The sequence below is a fragment of the Lathyrus oleraceus genome, chromosome 7 (assembly GCF_024323335.1).
Source record: "Lathyrus oleraceus cultivar Zhongwan6 chromosome 7, CAAS_Psat_ZW6_1.0, whole genome shotgun sequence".
Taxonomy (NCBI): domain Eukaryota; kingdom Viridiplantae; phylum Streptophyta; class Magnoliopsida; order Fabales; family Fabaceae; genus Lathyrus; species Lathyrus oleraceus.
In genome coordinates this window covers 158,201,004-158,211,469 of record NC_066585.1, presented here as the reverse complement: position 1 = coordinate 158,211,469, position 10,466 = coordinate 158,201,004, and positions in this window count along the sequence as shown.

Here is a 10,466-nt window from a genome sequence, read left to right as displayed (position 1 = left end):
CGGCCCTTTACCACAAGCAGAGAGGTCTGAATCTCTTCAACCCGGACAACCAGATCTTCCACCCCACTATCAACACAGTTTACCCGGTGAGCACCATGCGCGGGCATAGGATTATTCACAACGTTGGGCACTGGAGAGAAATTGATCGCCTTGGAATCGATCAAATCCTGGACTTTATGCTGAAAAGCCCGACACTTCTCAATATGATGTCCTGGTGCTCCAGAGTGGAAATCGCACCGGACATTAGCATCGTACCCAGGTGGCAAAACAGTTGGTGGAGCCATCGTTCTCAATTCCACAAAACCTAGTCTGAGTAACTCAGGCAGTAGCTCAGCGTAGGTCATGGGCAAGGGATCAAAATGTCTATCAGGATGCAGCCTCTGCCTCGGCTGATAAGGACGTTGCTGCTGTTGTTGTTGTTGTTGTCTCGGTTGTTGAGGAGGTTGACGTTGTTGAGGTGCAGGAATGGTCACTGCAGCAACGTGTCTGTACTGATTTTGATTTCTGTTCGGCCCTCGGCGGTGCTGAACAGCATTGGTTTCACCTTCTCTACGGCGAGGTGCCCCAGAGAAAGGTTTCTTGGATGAAGAGGAACCCACATCATTAATCTTCCCGGCCTTGATTAAACTCTCGGTTCTTTCACCACAGATTACAACATCAGAGAAGCTTCCAAATGGGCAACTCCCCATTCGGTCCATGAACACTCCCTGAAGTGTGCCGATGAACATATCTGTCAACTCCCTTTCCAGCATAGGGGGTTGAACTCTTGCAGCAAGTTCACGCCACCTTTGGGCGTACTCTTTGAAGCTTTCGTTGTTCTTCTGGCACAGACTCTGCAGCTGAGTCCGGCTCGGTGCCATATCCATGTTGTGCTTGTATTGTCTGAGAAAAGCTTCTCCCAGATCCCTCCAACATCGGATAGAGTCTCGTTTGAGCTCCATATACCAATCCAAAGATGCCCCAGATAGGCTATCTTGGAAAAAATACATCCACATTTTCTCGTCATCTGTATATGCCGAGATCTTCTGATAATACGCCTGCACGTGAGTGCGAGGGCAAGAAGTACCGTTGTACTTGTCAAAGGTGGGCGCTTTGAACTTATGGGGAATCCTCAGACCCTCAACCAGCCCCATGTTAGTGACATCGAACCCAAGAGAGTTCTGGCATTCCATTGCTTTTATTTTCTCAGCCAGGGCCTCAACCTTCCGATCCCTGTCCTCCACTCTGACAACATCTCTGACCACATCCTCATCTTCACTCAGCATGGTGAACATGTCCTCTTGTCTGTCGACAATAGGAGCTGGATGACGCACCGGAACCTGGGTAGCTCTGACATTGACCTCTGCAGCAAGAGGCTGTCCATCCACTCTTATACCCCTGAGCTCATCTCCCACAGCATAGCCATAAACGGGAGCAGCAGCAACACTAACGGCCTCATGAACAGGTGGAGCAACAGGTGAACCATGGTTAGACGCCTGAATAACCGTTTCTTGTCTCTGGACCAAAGCACGGAGCTCCTCCTGACCCTGAGCAACCCCTTGCATCATCGTCATGAACTGGGCCATGTTCGCCCTCATCTCAGCCAACTCATTCTGGACCTGATCCATGCTTCTGCGCTGATTAAGTCTTGTAGAATACCGGTGTGGTCGCTGATCAGCTCTCCTGTCTGACACAGGAACCAGAGTGAGAAGTCGGCACAAGAACACCTGTTATGCAAATGTTATGAGTATGATGCTAATGCATATGATGCAAATGATAATGATCATTTCTCAGGCATTCAAAGAGCCTGATCCATCCTCAAAAGATGGCAACCTGCAACAACACGAGAGCAACAGGGAAATACATAAACAGCATACAACAGAGCAGTGAGTACATAGTGAAACAACAATCTCATCTATAAATGAGCAACTGGATCATACAACAAAGATCCAAATATCCAAAAAATACAACAGATGAATCCCACCCAACAAGCCTGGGGGTGACTCTCAACATATACATCAGAAAATACAAGCTAAGACAAGCGGCTTCCAGGAATGAGTGTCTTCAAGTAGTGACACTGGTCTATCAACAGTTCACACTCTGAACATTCTGGCAAGGGAGTAATCTTCTCCTTCAACTGTCTTCTAAGCTCGACAACTTCTGACCCAAGTCGGTCTTCTGATGCAAGTCTCTGGTCGGCTTCCTTCTTCAACTGGATATCTTTGTCTCTGAGTTGCTTCTCCAAGTGTCTGATCTTCTTCAGATAACTGGCTTCAGCTCTCTGCAATCTCAAACACTCTATGTGCTCTGCATCTAGCAAGGTCTCCATCTCTGCATAAGATCTCTTCTTGCTCCTTACTCCACCAACATCTGCAGTCTGAGCATCTCTGAGTTGATGAGTCAACTTCAGCCTATCAGCTTTGGCTTGATGCAACTCCATCTGGGCATCTTGCTCTTTCTCCTTCAGGCGACGATTCTCCATCAGGGCTTGCTTGTACTGCTCAGCGGGTATAGTATCAGCAAGGATCAAGGGTGGTTGCACTTGCAACGGATTCATCCTATCATAGGGCAACAGCAAAGTTTTCACTCTCTTCTTCACCCAATCAGTGTAATCAGGCCTAGCAATGGCAAACTTCTTCCCTAAGACAGATCCATCTCTGACGCTAATGGACTTCCAAGCTCTCCCAATCTGCTCCAATCTAACAGGGTCGCTTCGCTTCTCAAAACACACACTCTCAGCTATCTCAGCTTCAAGTGGTCTTCCACTCATCACGAACCCTAACTGGCGAAGAGAAAGAACTGGGTTGTAATTGATGCAACCCCTGGTCCCTACAAGTGGCACGTTCCGGAATTCTCCGCAACTCATAATGACATCCCGCACATCAATCCGGTAAGACTGCCATCTGATGTCATATGAAGTAAGAGACATCACCCTCTGAGTCCACCTATAAGTGCTCTGAGCGTCAACAAACGGTCCGCTGACTGGCAGGAGAGACATAAACCACCTGAGCAAGAGTGGGAGACAGCATCTGATAGCTCCACCCTTACCATGCCTACTGTGGATAGCATAGTAAGTGTCAGCTAACAGAGTAGGAACCGGATTCCCTCCAATGAAGATGCAGACTGCAGCATAGTCAATAAAATTGGGCATACTCGGAAACAGGACGATCCCATAGATCATAACAGCAAGCTGGGCATAAAAAGCTTCCCAATTTCCCTTCTCTGCTTCCCCTATAGCAACTCTCAGCAGAAACTTCAAAGGCAGCCCAACTGTATCCCCACTGGTCTTCCAACTATCACTGATATCTCTGATGCTCAGATGGAGAGCCTTAGCAATAACCCTGAAGTCAACCTCCTTTGGTACGTCCAAGAAAGGAATCTGATGTTGAGTAGGGACACCCAACAGGATGGAGTACTCCTCGAGAGTAGGCGCCAACTGATAGTCCTAGAAAGTGAAACATCTAAGCTCCGGGTCATAGAACTGGAGAAGAGTCTGCAACGGCACTGGATCGACTGCCATCTTCACCAAAGTCAACAGATCCCCATACTGGTCACTGAACCTCTTCAGATGATCACTGGTCATGAAACTGCTCAACTCAATCAGAGATGTCAAAGGCTCACGGTGAAAGCTATAAGAACAGGTCTTCCGCTTCGGCTCAGGAACTGTTGCCATCTCTATCAATGAATCAAGCTCCGGAATGTACCTGAGAAATGATATGCATGCAGGGATTAGTTTTTCTTTTTTCTCTTTTTTTTTCAAATTTTTTTTTATCGCATTTCTTTTGAAAATTAAATATGCTATGATGCACATGATGCAGACACGACTGGCAAGCTGTGCGTCTCTGAACACAGGATCGAAGCTTCGGCTCGAATTCTGATCACAATCATCTGAAACCCAAAGTCAACTGGTCAACTGTCATCTGAACCCAATCTGAGAAACTGAGTCACCAACAGAACCCTGAGTCACCATCAAGTCACCTACCGGTCACCAACAGTCACCATCTGCACCTGTTAAAATGATCATTCCCTCCCCCACTCACGGGTGTCATCTAATCCAGGGTAAGGTCGGCATAAATAACCTTTCGCAGAATACTATCATATACACACCTAAAGTATGTAACGATAATATCCTACCAGGGTCTGAACTGCTCGTGATATCAATGTTCCGCTAAGTGGCGCATACCACCCGCTTCCCATGAATCACTCTATTCCTAGGTTTCCTAGATTTCACTCATAGCCTGGGTATTGGGCCTTTTACCTCGAGTAACTACCACCCCCAATCAAAAAGACACAGCACAACCAGCAGATGAATATGAATGAATGCAAACATTAATGCACACAATAAATGCAAACAATAAATGAAATGAATGCAATAAATAACAGCACAAAGCAACCAAAGCCCTAACCTAGAGAGCGCTAGGAGAGACTTGCTTAGGGAAGATGGACCAGCACAGGTCAACTTCACTTTCGTCCCCAGCAGAGTCGCCAGCTGTCACATTACGCGAAAAACCGGCGGGAAAACAAGAACAACAGAGCCGCCACCGTGCGTTATTTATCCCAAAAGTGGGAAAGGAAACGCTCAGGGTAAACCTGGAAAAAGCATGGTCTCGCGACCAAAGAGAATGGGATCGGGAGTCGGTTATGCGAAGGGAAGGTATTAGCACCCCTACGCATCTGTCGTACTCGACGGGATCCACGCACAAAAGGAAGGAAAATGGTTGCTAAAACACTGCTCACACACACACACACACTGGCTGAAAGAGACACAAGAAAACAGACTGAAACTGACTCGGCAAGACATCGCGTCCTGGGCCTACTTAGTCTATCAGGCATAGACATCAGAGTCAAAGTAGTTCGGACTGGGGAAACGACACATGCTCGCTAGGATATCGCATCCTATGCATACGTATCTCCTTTGGACAAAGGAGAATCAGAGCATTCGTAGCTCGGCTAAGACGCACACAAACAAACACAGGCAAAGGCAAACGTGGAGCCTGAATGCCAATCACTGGACTTACATCAGCATCCGAACCGAACACACACAAGAAGGCAAACGTGGAGCCCGAATGCCAATCACTGGACTTACATCAGCATCCGAACCAGCAAACCCACACTAGAACCCGAATGCCACTCGATGAACTTACATCAGCTTCCAAGCACACAACAAGACAAAACAAAGACACAGGCGCCCGGAGAGATCTGCTCATCTCCTGCCTACGTACCTCATCTGGTATGAGGATCAGGGCGACGTAGTTCCCCTACGGAGGGACACAGGACTAGCCTAACCAGATAACAAAGGGAGACACAACTAGGGAGACTACGACTCGAGCCTAGATGTTATCATGCATGTCATCCCTAAGTCAAGGTTTCTAGCTAACTTGCACAGGAAGCAAGCCTATCCTAAAGCACAAGCAATAGCAAACAATCACAAACAGCACACACTATATGCACACAAGTGAGGCTCAAACAAGGGTGGGGCTGCAAGAGCAAGCCATCTGTACAGGGGTGGTGTTAGCTCTTAACCTTGACATTGAGAGCCAAGGTGAAGCCAGATGAAAGGTGAGTGAAGATAAGACTTCACAGCTCTTATCCCTGGTCAGGGAGAGCTATAGACAAAGAAGTGTGGGTCCAGAAAGTGGGAACCCTTCTACACTTTAAGACATTGACACAACTGTACACTGTACAAGATCTTGGGTTTGTATCCCAATGCATCAACACAGCGGTGTGAGCAGAGGGATGACTCAACAGAAGGACGGGAGATATATTGCATATCTCTCTTATCCGCCAATTGCCTCATAGAGGTCTTTACCTGCTTGGGGACAATAAGTAAACAAGCACAAACATTGCCTCTTAAGGAGGACTTCAGACAGGTGCCTGGCCAAGTAACAGGCCAGGTCTTCCAGACTACATGGAGACAAGAGAGTCTACCTCAATGCTTAAGCAAAGCAAAGCAAGCTAGTTCTCAAGGAACTAAAGCGACTATGGTACCTGAAATCAATCAAATATAATCAGTATTTAAGTCGCAAAACCAAACAGCAAATGGTTCACAATTAACTACACACAGACAAACACAAGCCAATGCACAAAGGTGCAAGCCATTAAGGCTCAAACTCAAATACCAACCCTGCAAAACAAAGTCAAAATTAGCTATATACAAGTCACAAATCAAGTCCAATGGAAGCACACCATCAAGCAAAGGCCATTTGTGCTATTAACCTGAAACACAACTCAAAAGTGAGATCACAAACCACTAGTCCAAGACTAGGGTCAAAAGGAGATGAAAAATCCAAAACAGCAAGTGAAAAATGATCAAAACCAAGATAAATCAATTAAGAAGAGAATCCAATTGGTCTCATATCAAAACTATGCACCAAATTCATTTCATGCACAATTTAAATCAAACTAGGCAGTTATGAACCACATATGAGCAAACAGAATGGTCACACTCAAACAAATCCCAAAACAGCTCAATAAATTCCACAAAAATTCCAGTCTAAACAGAACACATTCAATGAGCATCATATCAATTTTCATGCCATTTGGACAAGAGGAAGTATGGAAATTAAATTCAACAAGTCAGGACATGCAAAAATCAATCCAAACTAGATCACAAAGCATGTGTCAATTTCAAGCAAATGTAAAACAGTGACAACAAATGAGAAATTAATGGGACCAAAGCCAAAATGACATTGAACATGTTAAGAATCACTCCACCAAATTTCATCTTCATGTGATAAGGTATGAGCATTTCACATAGCATTAAGGCAATCACTCAAGCAAAACCCTAAAATGTCTAAACAACAAGCAAAAATCCCAATCAAATAGGAAATGAATCAACAATTCCTACAAACAATCATGGCACAACTAGACATACAGATGATATCACATGCAAAAATTGGGAGCATTTGGCAAAGCATAGGCATGGCAACAAAAATCATGAACATAGCATAACATAGTGTGACACACATTGTCACACTCAACTTGAGCACATCATATCTTGCAAACCATAAATCCAAAATTCACAAACTATACATCAAAATCACTAGCAATGAGTCAAGAACAAGCCTATAAAATTTCATGCATTTTGGCTGAGGTATCATCATTTCATGATCAATATGGTAAAACATACACAAAAGGCATACATGAACAAGATCAATAGGCAAAGTCAAAAATTCACCAAGCACAACTTGGACTTCCATGCCTAAAAAAAACTAGACAAAATTTGGGATCCAACACAAAAATTCCCATTCAATTTGGACAAAAATTGGATTTATTATGATTTTTTAAAGTTTTATTAAATATAGAAATATTTATTTAAGTTTTTTAAAATGAAAATGATCAAGCTGATGGCAATGTGGTAATTACTGAAGGCCAGGATCAAAACTCTGCGTTTAAATAAAAGGCGTGGCACTACGCTACTGGTCCGTTCGCGCGGTAAACATGTTATTCAAAGTGAAGCACGAAAAAAATGGATCAAACACTAAAACCAGACGCGTTCTTGGACATCCATAGCAGTTCATCATCAAAATCATCATCAAGAACATTTTTGCACCAAAATGAACAAACAATATACCGTTGGAACCGTCTAAGCATGAGGATCAAGGATATACACATGAAATTTCCTAATTCCTACTGTACAGAGCGGATCGATCCAAAATAGGTTTTACAACAAAACTTTAATTCACGATTTCTCTCTCAAATCCTAATGATTTTCAATTCTATCACTTGCACTGTACTCTATGATCTTCATTCTACCAAAGCCACATCATGATTTGGAGAATGATGGAAATCGAATTCTAACCTTGGATGATGACAGCTGTGGAATTCGGTGAAGTTAAGCTCCCTAACGCCAAAACAGATCCAGTACATTGCTATGGTAATTGATTGGAGTGATTTGCTCAGCTCGAAACAGCTCCAGATGCTTGAATCTTCAATTCGCCATGGTTGAGCAAGCTTGGACAGTTATGGTTTAGGCACGATTTTGGCTCCAATTGCTCCAAACAGTTCTTGCAAATTACCTGCAAGTGAAGATTCAACCAAGATCTTGCAAAAACAATGGTGAATTATTGATGAATTGATGAAAAAAAGCTTATGAAAAATGGAGAAAAAGTGAGAGAATTCTTGTGATTTTCTGTTTGGATCTGAGAATATGATTTGTCATTATGAAAAACAGTTACAATTATCTCTTTATACCTCTCCCTAATCAAAAATTAATCAAGATTAGCAAAATTAGGATGATTAGTACAAAGTGCATTTTCATGTGTTAGGTCCAATATGCCTTTTTTTAAACCAGTCCATATATCAGCTCAAAACCAATTCACACAAGTCTAAAATGCCATTTGTGAAGTGTTGGAAAAAGTCCCATGTGCATAGGCCATGTATTTCTCAAAATCACTATGTCATGCTAAAAATACAAATGTGTTCACTTGAAAAATGCCATTTTGCCATGAGAGTTTTTGATGAAATGTGATTATGCACCATGAAAGATCATATGAAATGTGGTTTGCTCAAAGAAAAATCAACCAAATTGGCCATTCCATGTGAAAGTTATGCCACTTTGAATTTGGGCATTTTCTGAAAATGATTGGACCATATCTTGCCAACCACACATGGGAATTTCAAGTTCTTGGACTTTTTGGAATGGTGAGATCAAGATCTTCAACTTTCATGTTGGACAAAATTCCATTTGAAACTTTTATGATGAAGTAATTTTGAGGAGAAAAACTTTCCATTTTGGGCAGTTGAAATTACAGGTCACCTGCCAATTTTGGAAACTTCTTGTCTAACTTTATTTTCTTCAACCTTGACCTTTGGTATGTCAAATGAGACTTGTATGGACATGAATGAAACCTTTCAAACCATCTCACACCTTCAAATCCATAAAATCAGGCACAGTTGACCACAGTTGACTTTTTATGGTTTCAGCTGAAATTCAGCTTGACTGTTGAGCTTTGATCAACCAATCTTTGGCCCAAATCACTTCATAATGATCCTTAGACCATATGAACTTGATAAATCAACCCTAGGGCTTTGTCTCAATGAAAATAGCACATGCTTGCTTGTTTGACTGATTCTCCTGACCAGTTTGACCTAATTCTTCTGAATGGCTTGCACTTGGGCAAATGGCTATGCAATGCTATGCAATGGACCATGTTATGTTAATGACATAATCATGAAAATGTATGTACACAAGGAGGGTGCAAATTTGAGGTGCTACAGAGGGTGAGACATGCAACATGCTCGGGAAGAATGAGTATCTAAGACCGGTATAAGGGTGAGAGATATCAAGACTTCAAAACATCTGAGGAAAACCTAAAAGGTATACTTTAACTCAGGGATTCTGACTCCATAGGGGACAAAAAGTCATAATAGGGAGCAGAGAGGAAGGAACACCAGGGATACCGGTTACTGGGCATATAATAGGTGACCAACCAAGGTGTGAATTGGGGAATATTCCCAAAACACTCATCATCCAAAAGAGGGCTAAAAGAAAACTCGATTACAGGATGGATATTCGACTCCACAAAGGGGATACGAATCTTACTCAACTGGGGAAGAACAAAAGGCTTCAGACCCGAGAGTGCATGAGATATACTATCTATTACCGTCAGAACGTAGATAATATACTCGCATGGACGATTATCCACAACCGGTTACTGGGTTAATAAAGGATAAATCGACTGAAAAGAAAAGGCATCGGGATACCGAAACTAGGTATATAATGATGACCAATTCAGGGGAGAAACAATCGTTACCAAGAACAACAAGGTAGACGAGAGATGACCCGCTGGGGATAAATTGCGTAATCAGGGCAATTATCCAAGAAGATGAGGGGATATCATCACCGAATATTGGATGAAGATAACTGTCACCAATTAAGGATGAGCAAAAATAATTACTCTGCAAAAAGGGAAGAAATAGGGTTTACAACTACCGGTATGAGGGTGTCGCATTTAGCGAAAAACCGGCGGGAATCAAGACACAACAGAGCCGCCACCGTGCGTTATTTATCCCAAAAGAGGGAAAGGAAACGCTCAGAGTAAACCTAGGAAAGAACATGGTCTCGCGACCAAAGAGAATGGGTTCGGGAGTCGGTTATGCGAAGGGAAGGTATTAGCACCCCTACGCATCCGTCGTACTCGACGGGATCCACGCACAACAGGAAGGAAAATGGTTGCTAAAACACTGCTCACACACACACACTGGCTGAAAGAGACACAAGAAAACAGACTGAAACTGACTCGGCAGGATACCGTATCCTGGGCCTACTTAGTCTATCAGGCATAGACATCAGAGTCGAAGTAGTTCGGACTGGGGAAACGACACATGCTCGCTAGGATATCGCATCCTATGCATACGTATCTTCTCGGACGAGAGAAGAATCAGAGCATTCGTAGCTCGGCTGACACGCACACAAACAAACACAGACAAAGGCAAACGTGGAGCCCGACTGCCAATCACTGGACTTATGTCAGCATCCGAACCTA